Below are 6374 nucleotides of genomic sequence, written 5' to 3'. Positions count from 1 at the left end.
TAAATAAAATAAAAACCTGTCTCTATTACTATCTCTAAAACAAAAACAGCTTCTGAAAAACTGCGCTGGAGGTTGACCTTTGACCCTTACATGCATGCACATATACATAAAATTCTGTTAACATTACTCGGAACCTGATTTGTAAAAAATCCCCTGTGGAAGTACTTTAAATCTCTCTTCTTCGCTAGATGATCATCTCATCAGGGCACAAACCACCCTCCCTTCACCCCTGGGTCTCTGGCAAGTGCTGGGTATAGAGGTAGGTGCTCAATAATAAATCCCTGTCGAATGAATGAGTGGCATGTTTTCGTGTGGTTCAGACAATGAGCTTGAAGACTTAACTTCGAGCCCTGGCTATCACATTTATTAGCAAATGTATTAGTTAGACTTTTTGCTGCTGTGATAAATACTTGAGAGAAACTATCTAAAAGTGGATTTATTTTTTATCACAGTTTCAGAGGTTTTGGTTTATGGTTGCTTGGTGCTTTTGCTGTGGGCCTGTGGCAAAAAGAGCATCACGGGGCATCACTAATCAACAGGTGTCCAGGAAAGCAAAAGGCTACAGGAAGTGACTGAAAACAGGGGACTTTCCCAGGCCTGTTCCCAGTGACCTAGTTCTTGCAAGTAAGCTCCATCTCTTATTTCCACCACCTCCCAATAATATCATCCATTATTCATTCATTCATTCATTCATTCATTCATTCATTCATTCATTTAGAGATGGAGTCTCCCTGTAGCCCCAGCTGTCCTGGAACTTGTATGTAGACCAGGCTGACCTTGATCTCACAGAGATCTGCCTGCCTCTGCCTCCCAAGTGCTGGGCTTAAAGACCTGCGCTGCCAAACCTGGCCCTTATTTGTTTATTTATTTGGGGGACAGGGTCTCACTATATAGCCCTAGTTAGCCTGGAACTCACTATGTAGACCAGGTTGACCTTATGCCTGTTTCTGCCTCCCAAGTGCTGAAATTAAAGGCGTGTGCCACCACACCCAGCCCTGATACCATCAAATTATGAATTCATCAATGGATGAAGAATCCTCATGATTTGATCACTTCCCAAAAGCCCAGCTCTGAACACTTACATATTGGGAACCAATACTTCAAGAGCCTTTGAGGGGCCACCTCGTGTCCAAACTATAACAATTATACAGCGAATCCTAGATCGACCACTCAACTTCTGTGTGCTTCAGTTTTATCAGGATTGGTGGGAGGATCAAGTGAATGAATGCAGGTCACACATCTGTAGCAGGGCAGACAGGCTCAGTTATTCCTCTCAGTTAGAGCTTCTCTCAGTGGCATGTGCTGCCTGGAGATTCTGATGGGGGATGGAGGAAGCTTCAAGGCCAGGGAATGTGAGCTGGACCCTGAAGGACGAGTAAGATTCCAGTGGTAGGCTGGGTGGGATGGTGCACACCTTTAATTCTAACACTTGGGGGGCAAAGGCAGGCAGATCTCTGTGAGTTTGAATTTGAGGCCAGCCTGGTCTACATAGCTAGTTCCAGGCCAGCTGTAGATAGGGAGATGCTGTCTCAAAAAAAAAAAAAAGAGATTCTAGTAGTGAAGGCCAGTGCCCATAACTGAGTTCATCCAGCTACAAAATGAAGATGATGACACCCAGATTCTGCTTAAAGTCCCTCAAGAGGAAAACACTACACAATTAAAAGGTGCCATTGTAATTCAACTGGAAAAGTGCCTTTGCAGAACAAGTGAGTTAATCCCTGACAAATATGAGTCTGCCTGTGCTGTGTATAATTAAATATTTAGTATGGATTTAACCCAGGGAGCCAATGTGCTGTCAGAGCCAAGTTTAATGGGGCACTTAATAAATGTGGAAGTAATTAATACCATCTGGATGCTGGTGTGTGTGAAACCGGTGCAGCTTCCAGGACTGACGTGCTTCAGAGGGCGAAGTTCTGGACTCCGTAGGAGGGCGGGGCTGGCTGGGATCAGTGCTTCTGCATGTGCTCCACTGAGAGATTGAAATTCATGTCATCTGAAAAGCCTCTTGTGAATTCCAAATGCAGTGTCTGACTTCCCCCTTCCCTCAGGTTCTGTGACACTCTGCAATACTTCTTGTACAAAACTCAAATTACCCTGTTGTTCTGGGGAGACTGAGGTAGGAAGGATGCAAGCTAGAAGCCAGCCTGGACAACACAGTGAGTCCCTGTCTCAAGAAAAACCACAGGGAGGGAAGGAGGGAGAGAAAGAGAGGAGAGGAGGGCAGGGGAGGGGAGGGGAAAAGAAGGGAGGGGAGCACTTGAATGTAGAAGAAGCGACTATTGGGGGAGGGACTGGGACTACAGAGTGGGCGGGAGGATGAATATAGGGGCTGGAGAGATGGTTCAGTGGTTAAGAGCACCTACCAGAGGACCTGGATTCGATTTCCAACATCTACATGATAGCGCACAACAGCCTGTAACTCCAGTTCCAGTAAATCAGATGCCCTCTTCTGGCCTCTAAAGAGACTGCACATGGTATACATTAACTCATATGGGCACACACACATAAATAAAAATATTTTTTAAAAGGAACAAAATATAATGACACGTGTATGAAACATCATGATGAAACTGTTTGTATGCTAACTTAAACAGAAAAAAAGGAGGCTGGACATGATGGTGCACATCTTTAATTCCAGCACTTGGGAGGCAGAGGCGGGGAATCTCTGTGAGTTCCAGGCCAGCCTGGTCTACATAGTGAGTTCCAGACCAGCTTTGTCTATAGGAAGGCCCTGTCTCAACAAAACAAAACAAAACAAAACAAAACAAGAAACTCTCTTGTGCAATTGTTGATGTGCCTGTCACCTCTGCCCACCCCAGCCCAAGGTCTTGTCCCCATTGTTTGTCTGGCATACAGCCAGTGCTCAAGTCATGTCTACTGATAGCATTTGAGTTTCAGAACAGATCAAGGCATTTGTATTTTCTTAGGAAGGGTGTTCACATGTGGTTGATCTTCCCATAGCAATTCTGTCTGGGGTCCTCTCATGATCTAACATTAAAATGTGGCCTGTTCTCTGTAGCAAACCTGCTGACAGGTACTGGAGCTTAGGAGTAGGCCCTGGACACCGTGGCTAGTGTGGAACTCAGCCCTGACTTCACATCTTGTAGAAAGCAGAACAGACCTTGAACAACCCAAGCTGGTTATCTGCTACAAGGCTCCTGCAGGTCCAGAGAGTCAGCACAGAGTCCCCACTGCTGTTGGGTCCCACTGGCCCCAAGGTAAATGCGCCCCTGGTCTTACACTTGTGGTTGCTGCTATTGAAGATAGCTGTTGCAGAAAGTAAGGGGTATTTCCTTCAAGAGTTTTTGTAATGCAAACCCCAGAACAGAGAGACTTAAGATGCCCTTTTAGGCAGTTCATGGGGGATCAGGAGTTTGGGTAGGGATGGGATGGGACCCTACTGGTGCTTCATGTGGTGTCTGCTGAAGTGTTGGGGGCTGGAGAATCCACTTCCAGTATGATTTCTTTTGTTGTCTAAAATTTTATAATGAGGGGCTTGGGCAATGGTTTTCAGTGGTTAACAGTGTCTGCTACTCTTCCAGAGGACCTGAGCTCAGTTCCCAGTATCCACATAGGGCAGTTCACAGTGTATGTAACTCTGGCTCTAGGGGATCTAACACGCTCTTCTGGCCTGCACACACATGGCATACACATACACACACACACACACACACACACACACACACACAAATAAAAGGGAAAAATTATAATAAAAAATTTCAGATTTTGTTTCCTTTTAAATTTTTAAAAATTTGTTATTTTTATTTACTATTTTTATTTTATGTGTATGTGTGTTTTGCCTGCATGTATGTAAGTGCACCCATGTTGTGCAATGCCAGTGGAGGTCAGAAGAGGGTATCAGACAGATACCCTGGAACTGGAGTTATGGATGGTTGTTAGCTGCTATGTGGTTGCTGAGAACTGAATCCAGATCCTCTACAAGAGCAGCTAGTGCTCTTAACCAGTGAGCCATCTCTCTGGCCCCTTATTTATTTTTTTAGGCATGTGATGTTTTATCTGTATGTGAAATGGCAAAACTAACTCCATTTTTTCTAGCTGACTTTTGCTTTACCCTAAGTTTTTGCCCAGCCATTCCCACTGCAGCCAGTCAGTCATGAAGCACACCTGTAGTTTCAGGAAGTACATTGTTTCTACAAGAAGCTGGGCAGCATGCCCTCCCTCCCAGCTATTCATACATCTCCATGGAACCCACTGTCTCTGCAATTCTGAGAAACCTGTTTTTCTTAACTGAAACTTTTTGTTAACTGAAAACCCTTTGTTAACTGACCTGCCCCTGGTCTGATGTAACTATGGTGAGCTGATGTAACTATGGTTATTGGCTTTGCCCCTAGGATGATGTAAGCTTTGTAAATCTCACTTTGCCTCCCATCAGGGTCAAGAGTTCTTAGTCCCCTCTCTGACCACCAGCAAATAAAGGACTCCTGATTTGAGTCCAAAACTGTGTGGCATTTCTTTCTCAGTATTATTGCAGCACGTATGTAAGTGTATACATGTCATACAGTGCCCGAGGAGGCCAGAAGAGGGCGTTGGATCCCCTGGAACTGGCGTTACAGAAGGTTGTGAGCTGCCATGTAGGTGCTGGGAACCAAACTCAGGTCCTCTGCAAGAGCAGCCAGTGAGCTTAACTGCTGAGCCATCTCTCCAGCCCCTGATTTTGTTTTCTTATAAAAGTCAAAGAAAACGTACAGCAAGCTCTGTGCCCACCACCTAGATCTCACACTCCACCACAGTTTCTTTCTCATGCATCTCTCTCTTCACTCCATGGATGACTTTTTCACTCCAGGTCTGACACCTGATACTCCTGGAACTCCCTCTCTACATAGTTTGGGCTTCTCACAGCTGGGTAACCTTGGAGAAGTCATACTTATTATAGGGCAATTGACTTTCAGGACAGCTGAGTGCTGCTCCTGGCACTGGAATGGCATCTCTTGCACAGAAGTCTATTGTTCAAAACAGCCTATGACAAATTCGAGGCTACAGCCATCTTTAGCAAACACAATTGACTGCAAAGGGGGATCAGGGAGGCCCTTTCAGAAACACTGATATTTGGTTTGAACCCCAAGAGATGAGAATGAATCTACTTTGTAAAAAGTCAGAAAAGGGCATTCTGGCAACAGCATGGGGGGTGGGGGGACACAGCTCTAGACTGCCACTTGCTCCAGCTTAAGGAGTTCTTTTCAAAGACCTCTACTCTGGTGAAACTGGGGTTCTTGACTTCCATGTAGAAAATAATTTCGGGGCAAGCCTGTGTGAGGCAGAGCTAGAGTTTATTAGGAAGTTATTTTAATATAGATTTAGGCATGGCAGTCATAGAGAGGGGCTTAGGAAAAGGATGGTAGTCACCTAAGTATGCGTGATGGCCCCTCAGGAGAGATTCGCCATAGGTGTCTCATCAGTGTCACACACATGAGTTTGGTGGCTCCTGAAATGCCATGGTTCAAAAAGTTTCCAAAGAATTTTTTACCAATTTTTCCCCTCTTTTTGATAAATGAGATCATAGGGTGATTTCTAAGGTGACTTGGAGAGGATTAAAACCTAATAAAGTAAAACTATGAGTCACATAGGCAGTACAAGGAAGTTAAGACATCTCTATTTTATGTGTATGAATGTTTGCCTACATGTATGTAAATGTACCACATGCCTGCAGTGCTTGAGGAGAACAGAAGAGGGAGTTGGAATTAGAGTTAAGAACAGTTATTAGCTTCCATGTGGATGCTGGGAACCAAACCCAGGACCTCTGCGAGAGCAGCAAGTGCTTTTTTAAAAAAAAAAAATGTGGAACGCTTCACGAATTTGCATGTCATCCTTGCGCAGGGGCCATGCTAATCTTCTCTGTATCGTTCCAATTTTAGTATATGTGCTGCTGAAGCGAGCACATCAAGTGCTTTTAACTATTGAGTCATTTCCCCAGCCCCAAGACATGTCATTTTTACTGTAAATGGAATCCATAGCCTTGTTTATGAGATTCCTAGAAAATTTCCAGTTTACAGCTGTCAAAGAAGAGAGACCACACTTGGTCATATACACCTAGGCCTTAAGCATGATTCATTGTTATTTTAACATTTTTATTTAAAATATTTCAACATAAAAGGAATAATGCCTCTATATATGCAACCCCCAAAACAAATTTTGATACTTACCCTGGAGTTCTTGACTCAGGAGGCAAGGCTCCACAGTGAAGACTCCTTTCACTTCCCATGTCCCCTTAATTTTTCTGACTTTCTATATTGCCTCAGTCCCAGGCACAGAGATTAGCAATGGCAAAGACTGGTATATGGAGAATGTGCCGCTACCATCCTTTCCCCACATCCAATGTACTAGTCACTTTTCTCTTAGTGGAACAGGGGTAGAGA

The 6374-nt window shown here is 44.3% G+C and overlaps 1 non-coding gene across 1 annotated transcript; it reads right to left on the bottom strand.

Moving 5' to 3' along the window:
* Window positions 1–5790: 5790 nt before the first annotated feature.
* Window positions 5791–5897, bottom strand: LOC115068045. Its single transcript, XR_003847417.1, has one exon. It is a non-coding gene; the product is annotated as a U6 spliceosomal RNA (small nuclear RNA).
* Between the last annotated feature and the right edge of the window lie 477 nt (window positions 5898–6374).

The sequence above is a fragment of the Nannospalax galili genome, unplaced genomic scaffold, assembly GCF_000622305.1.
Source record: "Nannospalax galili isolate Female #2095 unplaced genomic scaffold, S.galili_v1.0 scaffold228, whole genome shotgun sequence".
NCBI lineage: Eukaryota > Metazoa > Chordata > Mammalia > Rodentia > Spalacidae > Nannospalax > Nannospalax galili.
This window is presented reverse-complemented; position numbering and strand designations above follow the sequence as displayed.